The sequence below is a fragment of the Dendrobates tinctorius genome, unplaced genomic scaffold, assembly GCF_039654945.1.
Source record: "Dendrobates tinctorius isolate UK_male_01 unplaced genomic scaffold, ASM3965494v1 ptg000332l, whole genome shotgun sequence".
In the NCBI taxonomy this organism is placed as follows: Eukaryota; Metazoa; Chordata; class Amphibia; order Anura; family Dendrobatidae; genus Dendrobates; species Dendrobates tinctorius.
The window spans coordinates 17,296,555-17,309,691 of record NW_027361998.1 but is presented as its reverse complement, the minus strand read 5'-3'; the positions used below and the strand labels follow the sequence as shown (position 1 = coordinate 17,309,691).

Genomic DNA, 13,137 nt, shown 5'->3' with positions numbered 1-13,137 from the left:
TAGGTGTAGATTCAGAACGACGAAGGCAGGGATGACGATTGTCGAGGACGACAATGGACAAAGGAAGGGGGAGTGTAGGGAAGGTGACCTGACGGATGGACGGACTAGTCAGAGTGAAGAAAGATAGGTTTGCACAGTGTAGGTAGGAGTCAGTGATTACAGTGGGGAAACAACTAGGAAAGTGTAGTGGACGTGCAGTACCTTGGGATGACCATTAGATGGCAGGGTGGAGTGTGAGCAAAGGACTTTACAGCAGCTTAGGGCTTTAGAAACCGTTGGTCATGGGGGGCGTGGTGACAGTTAGAGTGACAGTTTCAAGGAACCGGGGGAGTTATAAATACTGAGGGAGGGTTCCAGAAAGATCCAGTCCCCAGGGGAAGCCCAGGTGACAGGAGGACTACGCCAGTCTGTGTGCCCTGAGGAGAATCCAGACCAGGGGGACTGAGGAGAGAGGACATCAGGGGGGTGGTCCTGACAGGAAAGGACCGCAGTTGAGACGAGGTACTGGGTGTAAGACACCGTATGTGACACGACGACTGAGCAGTAGAAGCGCTGTTGGTTAATGGGCCAAAGGTGGCCACAGTGACGGAACTGTCAGGAGCGTCGACAGTAAAGGAGGGGACGGTGTGTGCAGACACGTCTCCAGTGTACGGTGTGAGAAGCGGCTCTGGAAACGGAGGGCCGCGAGGTGTGACGTCAGTCGGACGGCAAGTGAAGAAATAAACTTGGACCTGTTGCACCCAGAATCTGCCTCCATCGTGTCTCTGTTGTCATCTCTGCGCGGTATAAAAGTAGGACCACCCCACCAGCTCGGCACCCCACCACCGACACTACACTTCTATCGAGTTTCGAACTGGGGACCGTTCGCGTGTGAGGTGAACGTGACAACCACTACACTTCAGAAACTCCATGCAAAGATAAAGATGTTTAAACATGCTGAAATGAACTTGAAAAAGAAAAAAACAGCCAGCCAAAGTCAAGAGGTCTTCGTCTATGTCTGAAGACAGGACAAAGTGCATTTTGCAACACAGGAACCTTTCATTTGTCAGGCTATTGGAGAAAAAGAACAAACAGGGAAACAAAACCATGCTCCACAAAACATTCTCATGCCTTTGTCCAAAAGCCAAAAAGAAAAAGCACCTAGATGCCTGCTTTCGCACCTTGATCCTATCAGGAGTTACTTGAATTAGGAACACTTAGACACTGTCAAAAACACACATGCTTGCCAAAAGCAAAAACGGGTAGAAATAATCACATTGGTAAAAGTAATGCTCATTAAACCAGCAATAGAATATGCTAACTATGGCTAATTAAGTCAACAATATACTTTGTGATCAAAATAAAGAAAAGCCACATGTTTCTGCCCGGGGTCAAAACAGGGAACTTTCAGGAGGATGGCAAACAGGACAATCACTACACTACAGTAACAAGACAAGAGCGTTTACTGTGGTCATGGCAAGCATTAAAGATCAAGCACTAATTGTCAAAAGCGCTAGTTTGCAAGAGGAACGCTGTGTTTCTGCCCAGTTTCGAACTGAGGACCTTTCGCGTGTAAAGCGACCGCGATAACCTCTACACTACAGAAACCAACCGATTCAAACAAACAAAAAATGCTGTGGTCATGGCAAGCAATAAAGAACAAGCACTGAAAGTCACAAAGATCGTTTTCCAAGAGAAAAAGCAGTGTTTCTGACCAGTTTCAAACTGGGGACCTTTCTCATGTGAGGCAAACTTATAACAGGTACACTACAGAAACCAGATGCAAGCGCTTACTGTGGTGACAACAAGCAATTGAGATCAAGAACTGAAAGTCAAAAGCTTGGATACCAAAGGGTAACAGCGTGTTTCTGCCCAATTTCGAACTGGGGACCTTTCGCGTGTTAGGCGAACGTGATAACTACTACACTACAGAAACCAGCTGCGGAAGGTTACTGTGGTCATGACGAGCCATCAAGAACAAAGACTCAACGTCAAAAGCTTTAATATCAACGCCTAACATCATGCTTCTATCCAGTTTACAACTGGGGACCGTTCGCGTGTGAGGTGAACGTGACAACCACTACACTTCAGAAACTCCATGCAAAGATAAAGATGTTTAAACATGCTGAAATGAACTTGAAAAAGAAAAAAACAGCCAGCCAAAGTCAAGAGGTCTTCCTCTATGTCTGAAGACAGGACAAAGTGCATTTTGCAACACAGGAACCTTTCATTTGTCAGGCTATTGGAAAAAAGAACAAACAGGGAAACAAAACCATGCTCCACAAAACATTCACATGCCTTTGTCCAAAAGCCAAAAAGAAAAAGCACCTAGATGCCTGCTTTCGCACCTTGATCCTATCAGGTGTTACTTGAATTAGGAACACTTAGACACTGTCAAAAACACACATGCTTGCCAAAAGCAAAAACGGGTAGAAATAATCACATTGGTAAAAGTAATGCTCATTAAACCAGCAATAGAATATGCTAACTAAGGCTAATTAAGCCAACAATATACGTTTGTGATCAAAATAAAGAAAAGCCACATGTTTCTGCCCGGGATCAAAACAGGGAACTTTCAGGAGGATGGCAAACAGGACAATCACTACACTACAGTAACCAGACAAGAGCGTTTACTGTGGTCATGGCAAGCATTAAAGATCAAGCACTCATTTTCAAAAGCGCTAGTTTGCAAGAGGACCGCTGTGTTTCTGCCCAGTTTCGAACTGAGGACTTTTCGCGTGTAAAGCAAACGTGATAACCGCTACACTATAGAAAACAACCAATTCAAACAAACAAAAAATGCTGTGGTCATGGCAAGCAATAAAGAACAAGCACTGAAAGTCAAAAAGATCGTTTTCCAAGAGGAAAAGCTGTGTTTCTGCCCAGTTTCGAACTGGGGACCTATCGCGTGTGAGGCGAACGTGATAACCGCTACACTACAGAATCCAGATGCAAGAGCTTACTGTGGTGACAACAAGCAATCAAGATCAAGAACTGAAAGCCAAAAGCTTGGATACCAAAGGGTAACAGCGTGTTTCTGCCCAGTTTCGAACTGGGGACCTTTCGCGTGTTAGGCGAACGTGATAACCACTACACTACAGAAACCGTCTGCGGAAGATTACTGTGGTCATGACGAGCCATCGAGAACAAAGACTCAACATCAAAAGCTTTAATATCAACGCCTAATGTCATGCTTCTATCCAGTTTCGAACTGGGGACCGTTCGCGTGTGAGGTGAACGTGACAACCACTACACTACAGAAACCGGATGCAAGCGCTTACTGTGGTGACAACAAGCAATCGAGATCAAGAACTGAAAGTCAAAAGCTTGGATTCCATAGGGTAACAGCGTGTTTCTGCACAGTTTCGAACTGGGGACCGTTTTCGAACTGGGGACGGTTAGGCGAACGTGATAACCACTACACTAAAGAAACCGGCTGCGGAAGGTTACTGTGATCATGACGAGCCATCGAGAACAAAGACTCAACATCAAAAGCTTTAATATCAACACCTAATGTCATGCTTCTATCCAGTTTCGAACTGGGGACAGTTCGCGTGTGAGGTGAACGTGACAACCACTACACTTCAGAAACTCCATGCAAAGCTAAACATGTTTAAACATGCTGAAATGAACTTGAAAAAGAAAAAAACAGCCAGCCAAAGTCAAGAGGTCTTCCTCTATGTCTGAAGACAGGACAAAGTGCATTTTGCAACACAGGAACCTTTCATTTGTCAGGCTATTGGAGAAAAAGAACAAACAGGGAAACAAAACCATGCTCCACAAAACATTCTCATGCCTTTGTCCAAAAGCCAAAAAGAAAAAGCACCTAGATGCCTGCTTTCGCACCTTGATCCTATCAGGTGTTACTTGAATTAGGAACACTTAGACACTGTCAAAAACACACATGCTTGCCAAAAGCAAAAACGGGTAGAAATAATCACATTGGTAAAAGTAATGCTCATTAAACCAGCAATAGAATATGCTAACTAAGGCTAATTAAGCCAACAATATAAGTTTGTGATCAAAATAAAGAAAAGCCACATGTTTCTGCCCAGGAGCAAAACAGGGAACTTTCAGGAGGATGGCAAAGAGGACAATCACTACACTACAGTAACCAGACAAGAGCGTTTTCTGTGGTCATGGCAAGCATTAAAGATCAAGCACTCATTGTCAAAAGCACTAGTTTGCAAGAGGAACGCTGTGTTTCTGCCCAGTTTCAAACTGAGGACCTTTCACGTGTAAAGCGAATGTGATAACCGCTACACTACAGAAACCAACCGATTCAAACAAACAAAAAATGCTGTGGTCATGGCAAGCAATAAAGAACAAGCACTGAAAGTCAAAAAGATCGTTTTCCAAGACAAAAAGCTGTGTTTCTGCCCAGTTTCGAACTGGGGACCTTTTGCGTGTGAGTCAAACGTGATAACCGCTACACTACAGAAACCGGATGCAAGAGCTTACTGTGGTGACAACAAGCAATCGAGATCAAGAACTGAAAGTCAAAAGCTTGGATACCAAAGGGTAACAGCGTGGTTCTTCCCAGTTTCGAACTGGAGACCTTTCGCGTGTTAGGCGAACATGATAACCACTACACTACAGAAACCGGCTGCGGAAGGTTACTGTAGTCATGACGAGCCATCGAGAACAAAGACTCAACGTCAAAAGCTTTAATATCAACGCCTAATGTCATGCTTATATCAAGTTTCGAACTGGGGACCGTTCGCGTGTGAGGTGAACGTGACAACCACTACACTTCAGAAACTCCATGCAAATCAAAAGATGTTTAAACATGCTGAAATGAACTTGAAAAAGAAAAAAACAGCCAGCCAAAGTCAAGAGGTCTTCCTCTATGTCTGAAGACAGGACAAAGTGCATTTTGCAACACAGGAACCTTTCATTTGTCAGGCTATTGGAGAAAAAGAACAAACAGGGAAACAAAACCATGCTCCACAAAACATTCTCATGCCTTTGTCCAAAAGCCAAAAAGAAAAAGCACCTAGATGCCTGCTTTCGCACCTTGATCCTATCAGGTGTTACTTGAATTAGGAACACTTAGACACTGTCAAAAACACACATGCTTGCCAAAAGCAAAAACGGGTAGAAATAATCACATTGGTAAAAGTAATGCTCATTAAACCAGCAATAGAATATGCTAACTAAGGCTAATTAAGCCAACAATATACGTTTGTGATCAAAATAAAGAAAAGCCACATGTTTCTGCCCGGGATCAAAAAAGGGAACTTTCAGGAGGATGGCAAACAGGACAATCACTACACTACAGTAACCAGACAAGAGCGTTTACTGTGGTCATGGCAAGCATTAAAGATCAAGCACTCATTGTCAAAAGCGCTAGTTTGCAAGAGGAACGCTGTGTTTCTGCCCAGTTTCGAACTGAGGACCTTTCGCGTGTAAAGCGAACGTGATAACCACTACACTACAGAAACCAACAGATTCAAACAAACAAAAAATGCTGTGGTCATGGCAAGCAATAAAGAACAAGCACTGAAAGTCAAAAAGATCGTTTTCCAAGAGAAAAAAGCTGTGTTTCTGCCCAGTTTCGAACTGGGGACCTTTCGCGTGTGAGGCGAACGTGATAACCGCTACACTACAGAAACTGGATGCAAGCGTTTACTGTGGTGACAACAAGCAATCGAGATCAAGAACTGAAAGTCAAAAGCTTGGATACCAAAGGGTAACAGCGTGTTTCTGCCCAGTTTCGAACTGGGGACCTTTCGCGTGTTAGGCGAACGTGATAACCACTACACTACAGAAACCGGCTGCAGAAGGTTACTGTGGTCATGATGAGCCAACAAGAACAAAGACTCAATGTCAAAAGCTTCAATATCAACGCCTAATGTCATGCTTCTATCCAGTTTCGAACTAGGGACCGTTCGCGTGTGAGGTGAACGTGACAACCACTACACTTCAGAAACTCCCTGCAAAGCTAAAGATGTTTAAACGTGCTGAAATGAACTTGAAAAAGAAAAAAACATCCAGCCAAAGTCAAGAGGTCTTCCTCTATGTCTGAAGACAGGACAAAGTGCAGTTTGCAACACAGGAACCTTTCATTTGTCAGGCTATTGGAGAAAAAGAACAAACAGGGAAACAAAACCATGCTCCACAAAACATTCTCATGCCTTTGTCCAAAAGCCAAAAAGAAAAAGCACCTAGATGCCTGCTTTCGCACCTTGATCCTATCAGGTGTTACTTGAATTAGGAACACTTAGACACTGTCAAAAACACACATGCTTGCAAAAAGCAAAAACGGGTAGAAATAATCACATTGGTAAAAGTAAAGCTCATTAAACCAGCAATAGAATATGCTAACTAAGGCTAATTAACCCCTTCACCCCCAAGGGTGGTTTGCACGTTCATGACCGGGCCAATTTTTACAATTCTGACCACTGTACTTTAACTCTCGAACGCTTCCATGGATCCCGGTGATTCTGACATTGTTTTCTCGTGACATATTGTACTTCATGTTAGTGGTAAAATTTCATTCAAATAACTTGCGTTTATTTGTGAGAAAAACGGAAATTTGGCGAAAATTTTGAAAATTTCGCAATTTTCCAACTTTGAATTTTTATGCCCTTAAATCACAGAGATACGGCACACAAAAAACTTGATAACTAACATTTCCCACATGATTACTTTACATCAGCACAATTTTGGAACCAAAATTTTTTTTTGTTAGGAAGTTATAAGGGTTAAAAGTTGACCAGCGATTTCTCATTTTTACAACACCATTTTATTTTTAGGACCACATCACATTTGAAGCCACTTTGAGGGGTCTATATGATAGAAAATACCCAAAAGTGACACCATTCTAAAAACTGCACCCCTTAAGGTGCTCAAAACCACATTCAAGAAGTTTATTAACCCTTTAGGCTCGTCACATGAAATTTTTTGAATATTTAAAAAAAAATGAACATCTAACTTTTTTTCATAAAAAAAATACTTCAGGTTCAATTTTTTTTATTTTACCAAGGGTAACAGGAGAAATTGAACTGCAAAAGTTATTGTGCAATTTGTCCTGAGTACGCAGATACCTGATATGTGGGGGGGAACGACTGTTTCGGCGCATGGCAGAGCTCAGAATGGAAGGAGCGCAGTTTGACTTTTTCAATGCAAAATTGGCTGGAATTCAGATTGGACGCCATGTCACGTTTGGAGAGTCCCTGATGTACCTAAACAGTGGAAACCCCCTACAAGTGACCCCATTTTGGAAACTAGATCCCCCAAGGTACTTATCTAGATATGTGGTGAGAACTTTGAACCCACAAGGGCTTTACAGAAGCTTATAACGTACAGCGGTACAATTAAAAAATCATATTTTTTCCACAAAAATGATCTTTTCACCCCAATTTTTATTTTCCCAAGGGTAACAGGACCCTAAAAGTTATTGTGCAATTTGTCCTGAGTACGCTGATACCCAACATGTGGGGGTAAACCACTATTTGGGCGCATGGCAGAGCTCGGAAGGGAAGCAGCGCCATTTGACGTTTTTGGCTGGAATTGAGATTGGACACCATGTCGCGTTTGGAAAACCCCTGATGTACCAAAACAGTGGAAACCCCCCACAAATGACACCATTTTGGAAAATAGACCCCCTAAGGAACTTATCTAGATGTGTGGTGAGAACTTTGAACCCCCATGGGCTTCACAGAAGTTTATAACATAAAGCCATACAATTAAAAAATCATATTTTTTTCCACAAAAATGATCTTTTCACCCTCAATTCTTATTTTCCCAAGGGTAACAGGACCCTAAAAGTTATTGTGCAATTTATCCTGAGTATGCTGATACCCCACATGTGGGGGTAAACCACTATTTGGGCGCATGGCAGAGCTCGGAAGGGAAGCAGCGCCACTTGACGTTTTTGGCTGGAATTGAGATCGGACACCATGTCGCGTTTGGAAAACCCCTGATGTACCAAAACAGTGGAAACCCCCCACAAATGACACCATTTTGGAAACTAGACCCCCTAAGGAACTTATCTAGATGTGTGGTGAGCACTTTGACCCCCCCAGTGCTTCACAGAAGTTTACAACGCCCGGGCGTGAAAATAAAAAATTCGTATTTTTTCCACAAACATGATTTTTTAGTCACCATTTTTTTATTTTCCCAAGGGTACCAGGAGAAATTGGACCCCAAAAGTTGTTGTCCAATTTGTCCTGAGTATGCTGATACCCCATATGTGGGAGAAAACTACTGTATGGGCACACGTCGGGGCTCGGAAGGGAAGTAGTGACGTTTTGGAATGCAGACTTTGATGGAATGGTCTGCGGGTGTCATGTTGCCTTTGGAGAGCCCCTAATGTACCTAAACAGTGGAAACCCCCCACAATTGACACCATTTTGTAAACTAGACCCCCCAAGGAACTTATCTAGATGTGTGGTGAGCACTTTGACCCCCCCAGTGCTTCACAGAAGTTTACAACGCCCGGGCGTGAAAATAAAAAATTTGTATTTTTTCCACAAACATGATCTTTTAGTCACCATTTTTTTATTTTCCCAAGGGTACCAGGAGAAATTGGACCCCAAAAGTTGTTGTCCAATTTGTCCTGAGTATGCTGATACCCCATATGTGGGAGAAAACTACTGTATGGGCACACGTCGGGGCTCGGAAGGGAAGTAGTGACGTTTTGGAATGCAGACTTTGATGGAATGGTCTGTGGGTGTCATGTTGCCTTTGGAGAGCCCCTAATGTACCTAAACAGTGGAAACCCCCCACAAATGACACCATTTTGTAAACTAGACCCCCCAAGGAACTTATCTAGATGTGTGGTGAGCACTTTGACCCCCCCAGTGCTTCACAGAAGTTTACAACGCCCGGGCGTGAAAATAAAAAATTCGTATTTTTTCCACAAACATGATCTTTTAGTCACCATTTTTTTATTTTCCCAAGGGTACCAGGAGAAATTGGACCCCAAAAGTTGTTGTCCAATTTGTCCTGAGTACGCTGATTTCCCATATGTGGGAGAAAACTACTGTATGGACACACGTCGGGGCTCGGAAGGGAAGCAGTGATGTTTTGGAATGCAGACTTTGATGGAATGGTCTGCGGGTGTCATGTGCGTTTGGAGAGCCCCTGATGTACCTAAACTATTGAAACTCCCCACAAGTGACCCCATTTTGGACACTAGACCCCCACGGAACTTTTCTAGATGTGTGGTGAGCACTTTGAACCCCCAAGTGCTTCACAGAAGTTTATAACGCTCGGACGTGAAAATAAAAAAATCATTTTTTTCCACAAAAATGATATTTTTGCCCCCAATTTTTTATTTTCCTAAGGGTAACAGGAGAAATTGGACCCCAAAAATTGTTTTGCAATTTGTCCTGAGTAGGCTGATACCCTACATGTGGGGGTAAAACACTGTTTGGGCGCATAGCAGAGCTTGGAAGGGAAGGAGCACCATTTGACTTTTTCAACTCAGAATTGGCTGGAATTGAGATTAGACGCCATGTTGCATTTGGAGAGCCCCTGATGTGCCCAAACAGTGGAAACCCCCAATTCTAACTCCAACCCGAACCCCAACACGCCCCTAACCCTAATCTGAGCCCTAACCCTAGCCCTAGCCCTAACCCTAGCCCTAGCCCTAACCCTAGCCCTAACCCTAGCCCTAACCCTAGCCCTAGCCCTAGCCCTAACCCTAACCCTACCCTAACCCTACCCCAACACACCCCTAGCCCTAACCCTAATGGAAAAATGGAAATAAATACATTTTTTTATATTATTATTTTTCCCTAACTAAGGGGGTGATAACGGGGGGTTTGATTTACTATTTATGGCGGTTTTTATGTTTGGCGGCTGTCGCACGCTAAAAGACGCTTTTTATTGTAAAAATAGTTTTTGCATCACCACATATTGAGAGCTATAATTTTTCCGTATTTTGACCCACCGAGTCATGTGAGGTCTTATTTTTTGCGGGACGAGTTGACGTTTTTATTGGTACCATTATCGGGCACGTGAAATTTTTTGATCGCTTTTTATTCCGATTTTTGTGACGAAGAATGAACAAAAACCAGCGTTTCATGAATTTCTTTTGGGGGGGTGCGTTTACACCGTTCTGCGTGCGGTAAAATTGATAAAGCGGTTTTATTCTTCGGGTCAGTACGGTTACAGCGATACCTCATTTAGGTCGTTTTTTTATGTTTTTGTCGGTTTTATGCAATGAAAACTATTTTATATAAAAAATAATTATTTTTGCATCACTTTATTCTGCGAGTTATAACTTTTTTATTTTTTCACTGATGATGCTGTATTGCGGCTTGTTTTTTGCGGGACAAGATGACGTTTTCAGCGGTACCATGGATATTTATATGCGTCTTTTTGATCGCGCGTTATTGCACTTTTTGTTGGCGGTATGATAATAAATCATTATTTTTTGCTTCGTTTTTTATTTTTGTTTTTTAAGGGGTTCGCTAAAGGGGTTAACTATTCCGACAGTTTTATAGGGCAGGTCGTTACGGATGCGGCGATACCTAATATGTGTACTTTTATTGTTTTTTTTTTTATTATTTTCAAAAAATGAATTTATTGGGGAATATTTTTTTTTTTTTTTTACTAATTTATTTGGCGATTTTTTTTAATTTATTTTTACACTTTTTTTTAATTTTTTTTTTACTTTATTACATAGTCCCAGGTGGGACATCACTGTCCTGTGACAGATCGCTGATCTGTCACATCACAGATCACTGTGACAGATCAGCAATCTGTCACAGGCAGTGCACAAGGCTTCCTCATGCCTGCGCTTTGCAGGCACTGAGGAAGCCAGCTTCCCCAGGCCCCCGAAGGCCCCCGTCGCCATCTTGGATTCGGGGGCCTGGAGGAAAGGAGCCCCCCGCAGCAGCGCTGCACATTGCGCTGCCGTGGGGGGCTCAGGGAAGCACGGAGGGAGCCCCCTCCCTGCCGATGCTTCCCTTTAACCCCCGGTACACCGCGATCATGTTTGATCGCAGTGTGCAAGGGGTTAACGTGTCGGGGGCGGTCCGTGACCGCCCCTGACACATTGTGCCGGGTGTCAGCTGTGATAATCAGCTGACACCCGGCCGCGATCAGCGGCGCTCACCACGTGGGCGCCGCTGATCGCGGTAGACGTACTATCCCGTCCCCGGTCATACGGGCCCGGGTACTGTGGACGGGATAGTACGTCTCATGTCAGGAAGGGGTTAAGCCAACAATATACGTTTGTGATCAAAATAAAGAAATGCCACGTGTTTCTGCCCGGGATCAAAGCAGGGAACTTTCAGGAGGATGGCAAACAGGACAATCACTACACTACAGTAACCAGACAAGAGCGTTTACTGTGGTCATGGCAAGCATTAAAGATCAAGCACTCATTGTCAAAAGCGCTAGTTTACAAGAGAAACGCTGTGTTTCTGCCCAGTTTCAACTAAGGACCTTTCGCGAGTAAAGCGAATGTGATAACCGCTACACTACAGAAACCAACCGTTTAAAAAAAAACAAAAAATGCTGTGGTCATGGCAAGCAATAAAGAACAAGCACTGAAAGTCAAAAAAATCGTTTTCCAAGAGAAAAGCTGTGTTTCTGCAAAGTTTCGAACTGGAGACCTTTCGCGTGTGAGGCGAACGTGATAACCGCTACTCTACAGAAACCAGATGCAGGCGCTTACTGTGGTGACAACAAGCAATCGAGATCAAGAACTGAAAGTCAAAAGCTTGGATACCAAAGGGTAACAGCGTGTTTCTGCCCAGTTTCAAACTGGGGACCTTTCGCGTGTGAAGCGAACGTGATAACGGCTACACTACAGAAACCGGATGCAAGCTTTTACTGTGGTGACAACAAGCAATCGAAATCAAGAACTGAAAGTCAAATGCTTGGATACCAAAGGGTAACAGCGTGATTCTGCCCAGTTTCGAACTGGGGACCTTTCGCGTGTTAGGCGAACGTGATATCCACTACACTACAGAAATCGGCTGTGGAAGGTTACTGTGGTCATGACGAGCCATCGAGAACAAAGACTCAACGTCAAAAGCTTTAATATCAACACCTAATGTCATGCTTCTAGCCAGTTTCGAACTGGGGATTCTTCGCATGTAAGGTGAACGTGACATCCACTACACTTCAGAAACTCCATGCAAAGCTAAAGATGTTTAAACATGCTGAAATGAACTTGAAAAAGAAAAAAACAGCCAGCCAAAGTCAAGAGGTCTTCCTCTATGTCTGAAGACAGGACAAAGTGCATTTTGCAACACAGGAACCTTTCATTTGTCAGGCTATTGGAGAAAAAGAACAAACAGGGAAACAAAACCATGCTCCACAAAACATTCTCATGCCTTTGTCCAAAAGCCAAAAAGAAAAAGCACCTAGATGCCTGCTTTCGCACCTTGATCCTATCAGGTGTTACTTGAATTAGGAACACTTAGACACTGTCAAAAACACACATGCTTGCCAAAAGCAAAAACGGGTAGAAATAATCACATTGGTAAAAGTAATGCTCATTAAACCAGCAATAGAATATGCTAACTAAGGCTAATTAAGCCAGCAATATACGTTTGTGATCAAAATAAAGAAAAGCCACATGTTTCTGCCCGGGATCAAAACAGGGAACTTTCAGGAGGATGGCAAACAGGACAATCACTACACTACAGTAACCAGACAAGAGCGTTTACTGTGGTCATGGCAAGCATTAAAGATCAAGCACTCATTGTCAAAAGCGCTAGTTTGCAAGAGGAACGCTGTGTTTCTGCCCAGTTTCGAACTGTGGACCTTTCGCGTGTAAAGCAAACGTGATAAACGCTACACTACAGAAACCAACCGATTCAAATAAAGAAAAGATGCTGTGGCCATGGCAAGCAATAAAGAACAAGCACTGAAAGTCAAAAAGATCGTTTTCCAAGAGAAAAAGCTGTGTTTCTGCCCAGTTTCGAAGTGGGGACCTTTTGCGTGTGAGGTGAACGTGATAACCGCTACACTACAGAAACCAGATGCAAGCGCTTACTGTGGTGACAACAAGCAATCGAGATCAAGAACTGAAAGTCAAAAGCTTGGATACCAAAGGGAGGAAATGGTTGAGGAGGTAAAAGTGGCTGGGACCCTAGGAGGTAGCGACCATGCTATTTTAGAATTTTGGATAACTAGAGGTGGAAGACCTGTGAAGACTCAGACGTCAAGGTTAGATTTCAGAAAGGCAGA

General features: G+C 43.3%; 5 non-coding genes across 5 annotated transcripts; all 5 read right to left on the bottom strand.

Moving 5' to 3' along the window:
• Positions 1-3,011: 3,011 nt before the first annotated feature.
• Positions 3,012-3,084, bottom strand: TRNAV-AAC (transfer RNA valine (anticodon AAC)). Its single transcript has one exon. It is a non-coding gene; the product is annotated as a tRNA-Val (tRNA).
• Positions 3,085-4,350: 1,266 nt separating this feature from the next.
• On the bottom strand, positions 4,351-4,423 carry TRNAV-CAC (transfer RNA valine (anticodon CAC)). Its single transcript has one exon. It is a non-coding gene; the product is annotated as a tRNA-Val (tRNA).
• Positions 4,424-5,350: 927 nt separating this feature from the next.
• On the bottom strand, positions 5,351-5,423 carry TRNAV-UAC (transfer RNA valine (anticodon UAC)). The gene has a single exon. It is a non-coding gene; the product is annotated as a tRNA-Val (tRNA).
• A 98-nt stretch (positions 5,424-5,521) lies between these two features.
• TRNAV-CAC (transfer RNA valine (anticodon CAC)) lies at positions 5,522-5,594 on the bottom strand. Its single transcript has one exon. It is a non-coding gene; the product is annotated as a tRNA-Val (tRNA).
• An 86-nt stretch (positions 5,595-5,680) lies between these two features.
• On the bottom strand, positions 5,681-5,753 carry TRNAV-AAC (transfer RNA valine (anticodon AAC)). Its single transcript has one exon. It is a non-coding gene; the product is annotated as a tRNA-Val (tRNA).
• Between the last annotated feature and the right edge of the window lie 7,384 nt (positions 5,754-13,137).